Genomic DNA, 13,533 nt, shown 5'->3' with positions numbered 1-13,533 from the left:
AAAGACATAAATTGCATTTGAAATGGTATATGGTATATACACGAAAATGAGTATTTGTACTGTACGTTTTTCAAGCAGTGGTATCATTCAGATAATGCATACATAAATATTGGCTGAATGAATTGCGAAAAATTCATTTTATGAAATGGCTCTTAATACAGAAAAGAAGGTCGAGACCATTTCATCACATATTTATACAATACTGTACATGTGCTAGAGGCTAAGTTAAAGTATTGTCTCTAGAGTGTCTAAAAATAGAAGTTCTGTTCTCTAAGAATAGTTCTACTTTAAGCAGAGTACCATGTGCCAGAAAAAAGGTAAATATTTTGGGAATTAAAAAATAGTTCCAATTGTTTTTAGTAGTGTTGTTTATCAAAAACTGAAGGCCAAATTCAGAGTTCAGGGAACGCTGTGTGCTCGTTGTTTCAAAAGTTATTCTCGTTTTTAGGAGAGAACATAAAATCAGACAGGCTGGCCAAAAATTGGTCTACAACAGTAGGTGAAAGTTCGACCAAGTTCGAAAAAGCTGAAATAGTGCATATGTGAGAATCATTGCCATCATCGATGTCTGGATCAGCAATGCTCACAGAAGGTTGTACCTGTGTAGTACTGCTTTCATCCAGTACTTCACCGCCACCTAATCGTAATGGTGAAGTCTCAACGAATGCCGTCATCAGAATAGGTAGCCGCTGGGGACAACACATTGCATGAGCCGTTACCGAACCAAGCAAAGTATCGATATCCACAGGTACAGCTGATGGTAGTGTAAGAGAGATGTCCAACACGCATTCTTCTCTGCATAGCAGACATCGAAGCACAGGTAAGATGCAATCTTGCCAGATTGGTCTGAATGAAAGAAACCAGGTAGTATTCAGATCTCTTAGCCGGGCAAAGCGGAGGACATTAGTGATCCATTCTCGGTATCGTATAGCCACGATCGTTTCTTCCATTGTAGCCTGAGTTTTGTCTGTGGCTTGACTTGCCATATCGGAGCAGAAGGAACAAAAATAAAATTCCTGCTACGAGTCCCAAAAGAAGAGGCAGTCCGCCGAATACAGAATGCACAAAATTCGGGAAGATGCCAAGAACTGTTTCAAAGGGTAAACAGACATAATAGCGATGCAAAAATATCGACTGGACATAATATCGAGGTAAAAATATAGACTAGACAAAATATCGACCAGACATAATATAGACTACAAAAATATCGATTACTATCGATATTAATAGCCAAAATATCGAATCAAAAATATAGACTAGACATAATATCGACTAGATAGAATATAGACAACAAAAATAAGGTAAGTTTTTAATAATTTGTAATAATTGTGTAATATAAATCTGTAGCGGGTTGTGGGTTTATAGGGGAATAGGGTGGGAAGTAATTTAAAAAAAAAAATTAAATCTGTAATATAATAGTAATTGTTAATTAATTATTAATTGTTAATTAATTAAAATATAATTGGTAATTAATAATAATTGATTAATTGATAAATAATTAATTTTTCATACAATATTTTCTGTAGCGGGTTGTGGGTTTATAGGGGAATAGGGTGGGAAGTAATTTAAATATAATTAATTAAATATGTAAAATAATTATAATTGTTAAATAATTGTTAATTGGTAAATAATTAAAATTTAATTGGTAAATAATTATAATTGAATAATTGATAAATCATTATTTTCTACTAAATAATTTTTTGTAGCGGGTTGTGGGTTCATAGGGGAATAGGGTGGGAAGTAATTTAATTTTAATTAATTAATTATGTAAATTAATAATAATTGTTAATTAATTATTAATTGGTAATTACTTAAAATATAATTGGTAATTAATTATAAATATTTAATTGATTAATAATTAATATTTAGTAAATTATTTCTGTAGTGGGTTGTGAGTTTATAGGGGGAAAGGGTGGTAAGTAATTTAATAATAATTAATTAATTATGTTAATTAATTAAAATTGTTAATTAATTAATATTTGTCCATTAAATAAAATTTAATTGGTAAATAAAAGTAATTGGTATTGGAAATTAAATTTAATTGGTAATAATATTTCTATTAATTATATTTATTTATGATTTTTTTCCTTTTGCTACTGTTGCACTTACTGGAGTGGGAATAGTAATTTTTACACCTATGCTATCCATCGTTTTCCTACTGTTGCAACCACTGGAGTGGGAATAGTAAATGTAATCCCTACGCAATCCAGCGCTTTCCCTACTGTTGCACCCACTGGAGTGGGAATAGTCATTTTAACCCCTACGCTATTCTGCGCTTTCCCTACTGTTGCACCCACTGGAGTGGGGATAGTAATTTTAACCCCTACGCTATCCAGCGCTTTCCCTACTGTTGCACCCACTGGAGTGGGAATAGTCATCTTTACCCCTACGCTATCCAGCGCTTTCTCTACTGTTGCTCCCACTGGAGTGGGGATAGTAATTTTAACCCCTACGCTATCCAGCGCTTTCCCTACTGTTGCACCCACTGGAGTGGGAATAGTAATCTTTACCCCTACGCTATCCAGCGCTTTCCCTACTGTTGCACCCACTGGAGTGGGAATAGTAATTTTAACCCCTACGCTATCCAGCGCTTTCCCTACTGTTGCACCCACTGGAGTGGGAATAGTAATTTTAACCCCTACGCTATCCAGCGCTTTCCCTACTGTTGCACCCACTGGAGTGGGAATAGTAATTTTAACCCCTACGCTATCCACCGCTTTCCCTACTGTTGCACCCACTGGAGTGGGAATAGTAATAAAAACCCCTACGCTATCCAGCGCTTTCCCTACTGTTGCACCCACTGGAGTGGGAATAGTAATTTTAACCCCTATGCTATCCAGCGCTTTCCCTACTGTTGCACCCACTGGAGTGGGAATAGTAATTTTAACCCCTATGCTATCCAACGCTTTCCCTACTGTTGCACCCACTGGAGTGGGAATAGTAATTTTTACCCCTACGCTATCCAACGCTTTCCCTACTGTTGCTCACACTGGAGTGGGAATAGTAATTCTTACCCCTACGCTATCCAACGCTTTCCCTACTGTTGCACTCATTGGAGTTGGAATAGTAATTTTTACCCCTACGCTATCCAACGCTTTCCCTACTGTTGCACCCACTGGAGTGGGAATAGTAATTTTAACCCCTACGCTATCCAGCGTTTTCCCTACTGTTGCAGCCACTGGAGTGGGAATAGTAAATTTTACCCCTACACTATCCAACGCTTTTGCTACAGTTGAACTCACTAGAATTGTAACAATACATTTTAACCATTTTGCTATGCTATGGTAAAAATATTATATATGTTTATTTAATATTATGTTTTTATATATATATATATATGTATTATTTTTGTGATATAATTTTGTTTATTTATATTAATTATTTATTAATATTACATTTATGTAATAATTTTTACTAAGTTTATATTAAATATATTTATTATTATATTAGTTTTAATTTAATTTAAAGACATTTAAAAAATCGATATTTTGACAGTCTATATTTTTGTAACTCGATATTTTGGAGTCGATATTTTAGTACTTACCTGTTTGAAGATAGGCAGTCGATATTTGTCCCTCGATATTTTCTCCTCGATATTTTTGTATCTCGATTTTTTTGTGGTCGATATAATGTCAGTGATCCGTTTCAAAGGGTGCTAACAGTCCTGAAAAAATTGTCTTAAATACATGTGCGATGCCACTGGTATCTGACATGTTTAAGATTTGGCTTAACATTTCTACGAAATGCACGGGGCAATTTGTCGATAATAGGGTATGTATCTCTGCCGCTGTCCTTGCAACTTGCAGATCATGCGTCTTTTTGGACGAGGTTAAAGGCACAGTTGTCTGTAAAATAATAGACTTCATTCTGCTTAAAGTATCAATTCGAATAGAAGAGATATTCAGAGAAGGCCATATTGCTGCCTCCTTGTCTGGTTTGCTGTTTAGATACAATATTTGCATAAAGCAAAGGACCCTGGAAGTAACGCTCACGAGATAGGCTATTCCTGGCACCATGCCACAACAGCTGTGGTCACTTATTATAACATAGCTTCCGTTGGAAAGCTGTCTGAAAAAAGGCTCTATCTGTGTTGCAGGGGTGCCGTGCAAGTGACATGAAAGGTTATTTAATGAACCTTCGTAGGCTCCATGCAAGTTAATACCTTGACACAGAAGTGTACCGCTTAGTGAATTTTTACAGTTGTTGCCACTAAGAAATACTTATTTTTTCCCTACACTATAAGATTTATGTGTATAAGGTAAATTCCCGGTTGACTTGATGTATCCTTTACCTAACCTTTCATACAGGCCTGCTGGTATATACTTTTGGCAATATTGAAACTGAAAAGTTGTTATCGGAATTGTAATTGTACCATGTATTATCCATTCAATGACAGGTCTCTCTGACATTGTCAATGGTAATCTCTCAAGTTTTTCAATGCTCAGTATCGTATAATCTGCTCCTTTTTGTGCCAAACTGATTTGTTTATCAGTAAGGTTAAAGATAGAAAATAATGACGTTATGTTGATTAGATGCCATGGCACGTAGCCTGAACGCAGATTTTGTAACGTCCAGCCTAGCTGTACAATAGAACGTAATTGGGACTGGCCATGTTGTAACATTAGCAAGTCCTGCTCTATTATATCAATAGCAGATGATAAAATGCTGTCCAGTGAATAAATTCTGGAGGACAGAGTCGTTAACCCATTGTCCACTACAGACAGTGATTTTTCCAAATTAATATGATCAATTTCTCGTATTTTTTCAGCAGTTTCAATTTGCATTACTTTCCAAGCTTCGTTGTAAGCAGCATATATACCGGCGTATATGAAACGTTTTTGACGCTGTTTGCGAGGTCCCAATATGAAATCTCGCAAGTCAGCACCTTTTTTAAGTAAAGTTAAGTGTTGCTTCATTTCAGGCAGTGTGGATTTCTGTAGCCATTCGAGGCATAGTTTCCCTACACTGTATGTTGTAATTATCCCTGGATGTTGTCTTTGGGAATATCTTGGGTCTGGCCTGTTCTGTTTGAACCCCTGTATTTTGTTCAGGAATCTATCTTGACAGTTATTAGTGTCTGTGGGCCAGATCAACCATTTTTTCCAATCAGGATTTGTTCTGTTTTGGATTAAAATGTGGGATATGTCTATCTCCACATCTGTAGTGCTATTACTATCAGGTATGGGCTTTGGAATAGACGGTTTGTTTAAGTCTTTTATCTTGGCTAAGCCAAGACAGGTTGTTTGTTGAATGGTGTCGTCAGGAATATTATCTGTTCTGGGATCATGCAGGCTCTAAATAATGATTCTAGACCTTGTACCTGCCAGTCTTTTGTACCCCAGATGGTTTTTGTCTCAATGTTGTTTTTCCAAAATTCAAAACCAAATGTAGACATTTTTTCATAAAATTGTTCAGAATAAATCAATTTAGTATTTGTCAACATGTTTTCAATTCCTGTCTTATTTAACATTTTGAAATAAAACGTTTCTGGATCAGTGTTGTTTAACCCTAAGAAGTATGGAAATTTCTCATAAAATGTTTTCGAACTGCCTTTTGGCGGTGTAGGACAATGTTCCCATTGGTTATAAGTAAAAACATTTCTAGGATTAGCAGATTTATGCAAATAGTGATGACCATAATGATTAAAACAGTACATTTCTTCATAGTTTGATGAATCCTGCAAATAATCATGTTCTGTGAATTTTGCTGACATTTGTAAATCTGACATCATATTATTAATATTTTCAAAGTCCCAATCATCAGAGAAAGTACTTGGTGTCACAAAGTCACTTAAGGAAACCTTGAACTGGTGTGGATATTTCAAGAGCTCAATCGGGCCATAGATTTCGTAATCCGTTGTGTCCCATGCTACACCACCCGGTATAGGATTGGCTGTGATGTTCACTGATGACAGTTCTCTTTTTTCAATGTGAGAAGATCTGTGAGGCTTTAGGACCAAGTCGATGTTCTGACTTGCTGTGTCCATTGTACTATGTTTTCCATCAATAAATCTACCCAAACTTAAAATCAAGATGAGCCACAGAAGGAGGAAAAGTACACCTAACACAATCCATAATTCAATCCATGGAGAAATCAGATATGTTTCTTTGATTTGATGAAAGAGTTCAGTCATTTTTTGTTTAAAAGTTTTAGTTGCTGGCTTTTCTTCATGTACACTCGGATCATCAGAAAAGTCATCGAAATTGATGAAGTAGCCAGATGCAGTTCTGTCAATTGTTGGAATTGCTTCCGGATTTTCATCAATCTTTGGATATGTATGTTCAGAGGCTACATCATTGTAGACTGGTGTTTCTTGACGAACTGTTGCAATTTGGGTTTCAAGAGGCACAAGTTCCATGGCTTTGTTGCATAGTCCTTCTTTGTTCACTCCAGGTTTATCAAAAGTGATAAGTCTCTCAGTTTGAACCTCTTGGATTGTAGCAAGGTTTGGTCTTCTGCTACTTCTTGGGAGTCCACTGGGCCTACTACTTATTATTGGCCACATGATTGTGGTTTTACCAGGTCGATTGATACAACCCTGTTTTCCTTTTTACCAGCAAGGGGCGGTAGTACTACTGATCTTGTTCCACTGACAGATAAGACAGGTACTGCTTTTCTGTAAGAAGGCCCAAATTCCTTCTTCATCGCGATCTTTTCTCTGACTAGATCCCCAATCTTTGGAATCCAGACAGGTCTTGCTGGGACAGGTGGTTTTTCTTCAGTGGCCGTTGGCTTTATCTTTGTGCTACTTAGACTTCTTCTTGTTTCATTTAAGTCCTGTAAAACAGCCAAACGATCTTTGATATCAAAGGTTTTTTGTTTCACCACTGAAGTCTGACAATCTAGATCCTGGATGATCATTCTAGTACCAAACAAAAGTTCGTACGGAGTGATACCTCCTAGAGAATTTCTTGGCAGATTATTAAGACTACGTTGGACACTTGTTAGATGTTTGACCCACCCATCACCCGAACCTAATACCCTCGCTGTTATAGATTGCTTTATGTCACGTTTTTTTCTCTCCACTACCGCATTTCCCTCGGGATGGAATGGACTAGAGTACCGCAATGCAATGCCTATGCTGGCCATGGCCTCCTTGTAAGCTCGAGAGCTAAACGCAGGACCCTGGTCAGAATGTAGCATGCCAATTGCGTATGTGCTGATAAAGACTCGCAAATCTTTTATAACAGTTTTGGCGTCAGCCGAGCGCTGGGGCCACATCTAAATGAATCTCGTCTTAATAATTATGGGATCGCATTTCTCCGTCTGGATTTCTGCGTATAGATAGCCTAATGCTTTCTAATAAAGGTGTCCTGGCAATTGTCTGCTCCGGTTCACAACTGCGATTTCTATTGCAGTTCTGACAATCCATTGCAAAGTTATAAATGTGCACGCTCATCCCCGGCCACCAGTATTGTGATTGTAATTCTATTAGAGATTTCAAGATCTCTTGGTACAGCAGACCAATTCCCATGTGTGCTTCTTGAATCAAGTAAGCTCTCCGGTTCATGTTTGGAATTACTCTATCCCCCACTCCAGGGATTTGAGCAAAAGGAACGGAGTTCGCATCAATTATGTATTTATTTCTGAGTGGATAATTTAGAGGTAACGCCGCATAGTTGCCTTTCATTGAGGCTTTTACTGCTAGTAGCGTTTCACCGTCTATTTGTTTTTTAGTACGCTTTTTTGTAGCTACGGAAGCCGATTGAACAGATGCAACGTGAACGCCATCACGTTGATGACTCAGTGTATGTATCACGTGAGTCTTTTGTAGTTCTTTCTGCAAAAGAACTACCTGTTCCCAAAGTTTTTTATGCTTTATTGTGGCACCAGTCTCATCTTTGTAACCGTTTTTGATCCATGTCTGCATGTCATTATTGTAAGACTGTACGCAAGAATGCGAATTGCACACTATTATTGTGGGGGAATTCGCGATCGGCATTTTCAACCCCCATCTTTAAAGATCTTATTTCAGCTCGCTGAGCTGTACAGTATCTGAGTGATTCAGTTTTAGTGACCATCGGTCTGAATTTGCCTAAGCGCTAGCGACCTTTAACAATCGCGCACGCTGCATTATAAACGTGTTTTTCCACAACGTAATGTTGTGCAAATCTGTCTGTGTAGATTACACAGGTGTATTGCACGAGAGGCAGAATTTCGATTGGCAGAGGATATTCATGTTCGTAGTCTAGATCTTCTAGTTTTTTCATTTTCGGATCAAATGCGTGTTTCACGTCTGTTGCAGCAAGAGAATTTTCCCATGTATCCATTTTGGATCTAATGCCACAGCATTTGTAATGCGTGGTCTTGTTACTGCCTCAAGGGATGATACTGCTGTTAATACAGATATGCTCTTGCCTTGGGCTCTTTTTTTGCTACAGCAGTTTGAACCGCTGTTAGAATTTTTTCAGTAGAACTGAATTTCATTTCAGCTTGTGTGTACAAGTGTGATTTATACGCTATTGGTACCGTTTCTCCCTCATTAGAGGTCAGGTACGTGAATCCGCATCTTCCTGGGATGATTTGGATTACAAGGTTGCGTTCATTTGCGCGTGTTTGCAGTTTTGTTTTAGTTAACATGTCTGTTTGTAATGATCTTAAAATTTCTGTATGTTTCTGAGTCCAATTAATTGGTTTGAAATCAGGTTTTATTAATTCGTAGAGAGGTTTAACCCTCTCTGCATAATTTAGAATGTGTGTTCTTCCGAAATTCAGGAAACCTAGTATTGATTGTAAGTTCTTCAGCGTTTTCGGAGCTTGGAGTACTGCACACTTCTCTAAGAAGTTGTCTGCTAGGCTTATGCCTTCACTTGATAATTCATATCCTAAAAATAGGACTGTTAGGTGGGCAAATTCGTGACTTTTTAAAGTTATATTTGTACCCATCAGCTGCGAACCCAAGTATTATGGTGTTCACTCTTTTCAAGTGTGTGTCCAGGTCATCGTCTGTAAGATAGATGTCATCGACATAAGATAATGCCTCATCATCGTACATTTGTAGTAACTCTGTTACCCTTGCTGAGAATAATCCTGGGTTATTCTTGAATCCCTGTTGGAGACGGCAAAATTGTTTTTGGGCCCCCATTGTTGAGAAAGCGGTCAAATACCTGCTTTCAGGTGCAATGTTTTGACAAAAGAAACCATTTGAAATATCTAATGTCGTTTTATATTTTTTGCGCACAATGTTATTCATTAGTGCTGCACTGTGTGAGTTTTGTACTGCAAATGTTTTGCAGCATGAGTTTAGGTGTCTATAGTCCAAAACTAGACGATATGAATCGTCTGGCTTGGAGACAGGAAACAAAGGATTGTTCATTTGCGAGGTGCATGTTTCAATTACCCCCAGATATTCAAGTTGATCTAAGATCTCCCTGACTTGTTTTTTAGCTTCTTGCTTAACAGGATACTGCCTTTGTGCAGTCGGTTGATTTTTTAACTGGATTTTGTGGTGAGGAGAATCCTCATCCCATCCTACGTGATTTTTATATAATGCAGGGGCTTGGGCCACTGCCCATTTTCTTGCAAATGTGTATTTTTTATGAATTGGAATTTGATTTGAGAAGGCAGGCATAATCATTTCTTCGCCATGTGGGCACTCCCTGACAAACTCTGGTGGCTAGTCTTTTTCTGCTAGAAGGATATCATAGCCTTTCGAAAGGTTATCCCAAAAGAGACCCCATAATTTCCTAGTTTTGTTCCCCTCTATACGTAATGTTATTTCATATAATTTATGGGGTATGCTAACTCTGGTGTCTGCAGTTTCCACTTGAATGTATTCATTCGTGTCCACTGTCTCCAGAAGATTCATCCGGATCTTGCGAGCTATGGTCACTTCTGCTGCGCTGTCTAGCATTGTCTGGGCTCACTCTCCGTTTTTCAGTTGTGTCCTCAAAATCCTCGGCATATTTTATTTAATACTAGTTTTTCGGAAATTGTAATTTTTTACTTTGATGAGCCGGTTCCTTGTCTTTGGACTTGACGTGCTCTTCCTTGTGTACTGACCGTCCTCTTCTTTCTGATATCTGTGAGGAATTCTGAAAAGATCGAGAGGGACGTGTATCAATATCTTGATATCTGTCAGGTTTTCTCAATTTATCCCTATCTCTAAGGTTGTATCTTTTCTCAGAGGGCTCCCTGTGGGGAGACTTGCCTCCTCGTTCTGGAGATCTATCTCTCCGTTGAGGAGACCTTCCTCTGGACTGAAATTGTTTTTCTCTGGGAGTGGTTTGTTTATTACCCTCCCACCTCTTTTTTGGAGTGTTGAGATTATTCTTGATAAATGTTTTTTCAGGATTTTCAGTAAGTTGTGGTTTTAGTGGTTTCCCACCCAAACTATCTCTACCTAGTTCTTCATAGGATTTTTCTATGATTCTGGCAAGTTCAAAAGGTTGTTCTGCTATATCGGTTTCTTTCAATTTCTGGCGGATCGCCACAGATGCTGCTTCTCCTTTTATGTTGGCTAGTAGTATAGCTGAGACTTGCTTAAAGTCTTTCAGTAATTTCATACCTAGAGTTAAAGCAGGTTCTGGACCGTATTCATTTTGAATCTGTCTTAGTACGTCTGGTATAACCGCCATGGACGGAACACCATGTGTTTTTGTGTAAATCGAAGCAAAGACTGTGCCCCAAGTGTCACAGTCCTCCACATGTGGTGCGATCCCCATTGGAAGACAGATAGTCAGAATTCTGTGTTTCTCATTAGGAGTACTATCAGGAAATACTGCCTCTATTTGAGTGATTTTTTGAGCTAACCAGAATGGAATTTGTTCCCGTTTTGCGGGTATTTTGCCAATGACTGATTGTATAGTCTGTGGTGTGATTTTATTTGTATTCCCCTGGTGAGGGGTGTGTTGAGGAATTCTTATTGCTGGTTGGACTGTTGAAGTCCGCATGACATATTGGACCAATTGTCTATGTATTTTAATTAGTAGTTTTAGCTGAACTAAAAGTTCTCGATCTGACATTTTTTTAATGTCGGGATGTGGTGTGTAGCTGGCTAGAACCGGCCATGTGGCTCCTGGTCTACCTAGTGGACCGAGCCTGGTAATGTGATTTTGATGTTTTAGGGCGCCATTAAACCAGAGATATGATTCTTATGCCTTTATAAGGACATGATTTGTTATAACCACATAAGGGCATGAATCGGGAATATTTAAATAGCGTCCTAGATACGTTCACAACAGCTTGTGGACAAAAGCTGTATCACTCGTCTCCAATAGTTGTGTAGTTTGGGGCACGACCATAGCATGTGTAATAATCCAGCGTCAATCAGTTTACAGGGTGGGCAGCATGTGTATGCCCTATTGAAGTACCTGTTAATTTTGTCTGGACATAGGTATGCCTGGTGTACTATGTAAAACTGAATCAGACGAAACCTGGCATTTCTGGAGATTAGTCTGGGACTTTCCAACATCATATTCCATTCTTTAGATGTCCACTGGTGGGCCAAATCTACCTCCCAACTGCCCTGCAGCGGTTTCAGATCAGTTGCAGAGTGTTCTCGGAGCGCCTCCACTAACCATTTAATAAGGGGTTGTCCCGTGCCCATCACATGCATGTATTGCATCAGTAATGTGTTTGCAGCTCCAGCGAAATGCCCCTCCCCCAGTGGTGCCCCAGTGTGCTTACCCCTGAGGCGTGGTTTAACAAAAGTCCAGATGGGACTCCCTCCACGTTTACCAGATCTACAAATGTCCGCAGCGCTCCGTCTTTATAAAGGTCTGCTAGCATGTGGATTCCTGCCTCATGCCAGGCTGCAAGCTCTGCCATTCTGACCCTGCCCCCTCCCCATGGCATTCCCAGTAACAGAATAGCTGCTGCATAAGGCATGAAGTGCCTAGTTTGATTTAAGGCAGTCAAAAACGTTTCTGAGCTACCTGCACCAGTAGAGGGAGCAATTTGTGTAGCCCAGTGCATGGGTGAAAAATATGTGAGGCATATCTATAGTGTATGGGCGGCCATACCCCATTGTGTGTGCGAGATGTAGTTCCGCCATCCAGCCAGATAGTAGTGTTCCATGTTTGGTAGAGCTAGTCCTCCCTGAGTGTTGGGTAAGTATAACTTTGCGAGTGCCACCCTGCACTGTGTGTTGCACCACATGAGGTCTCTAAGTGTGCCCTCCAATGAGCGAAAAAAGGACGCTGAGAGGTAAAGTGGGATGTTAGTAGAATAGTACAACAGGCGTGGGAGAATCACCATTTTAATGAGCACCATCCTACCTGCAACTGAGAGGTTGAGTGTTTTCCAGAACTCTATCTGTGCCCTCAAAGCCGTGACTGCTCTGGTTAAGTAATCTAAGATATCCTGGTCTGTATGATATATCCTTATTCCCAAATAACAGAACATGACTGGTTGCCATGCTACTGGTGTGCCGTCGACCACCAGAGAGGGGGCTGCTGCGTTGAGGAAAAAGGGGAATAGGCATGATTTCCCCAGTTAATACGCAACCCTGAGAGTCTATCAAACAGTTTAAGTGTGTCCGGTATAACTGATGGTATTGTCTGTAGGTTCCTGATGTACAGCAGAATGTCATCCGCATAAAGGGAAACACAGCATGCAACTCCATACCTAACTGGATACCCCAGTGCCCGCCGATTGTCGCATGGTCATCACCAGTGGTTCGATAGCCAGGGAGAAGATTAATGGAGTGAGGGGTCATCCCTGCCTGGTGCACCTGCCGATCTTTATAGGCCATCAAAACAAGGTTTCCATGTGTACCCATACTGTAGGTGCCCTGCATAATAATTTGGCCAGCCTTAGAAAGTAAGGTCCAAACCCGACTCTCTGGAGTACCACAAACATATAGGGCCATTCAACAGTGTCAAAGGCTTGTTCTAAGTTTAATCCTAGGCAGCCCACCTCCAGCCAATCCCCTGTGGCATTCCTCATTACCCGCAAGAACCCGCAAAGAAACCGAAGCTAGAGACGGAGCGGACGCCGCTGTGACGAGGAGCAGGGAGGCCGAATACAATTGAAAAAAGTACAGTGGGCTTAGAGGAGCAAGAAGGACAATTAAAATCCAAAGCTTCCTGCAGTCGACGATAATTGAGTGAAAATCGCGACATTCAGTCTGAACCACTAATAATTAGGACTCTTTACGTCCTGCAATCTAACGGTGGCTTCCTCGCACAGTGTGGAAGAAAAGATCCTGAACCAGATCAGGAGATATTCGGAAACGGTACTATGTATGACTACCGGCACCAGCTCTGATAAGACTGTGGCACAAAAACGGCACCATAATTCAGGTGGAACTAATTAAAAAGACTAGCTTTAAAGAATCAGTCCTGAAGAAGGTGTGAGATAAGAAAAACCGAAACGCTGCGTCGACCAAAAACTGTGATTCTTTCGTATTGACTTTTTTTTAATTGTGTATTTTAAACGTTTTTTACTGTGTATGAAAATGTGTTTTTAAATCATGATTCATGTATAAAATTGTGTTGACCACATAGATATGTATTTCTAAAGATGTGACATGTCCCAAAAATTTTCTGCAAAATTTGTTTTGAAATATATTTTTGTATTAAGGAATAATAA

This window comes from Lissotriton helveticus, chromosome 1_1 (genome assembly GCF_964261635.1).
Source record: "Lissotriton helveticus chromosome 1_1, aLisHel1.1, whole genome shotgun sequence".
Classification (NCBI taxonomy): Eukaryota; Metazoa; Chordata; class Amphibia; order Caudata; family Salamandridae; genus Lissotriton; species Lissotriton helveticus.
The sequence above is the reverse complement of the archived record's forward strand: the minus strand, read 5'-3'. Positions refer to the sequence as shown.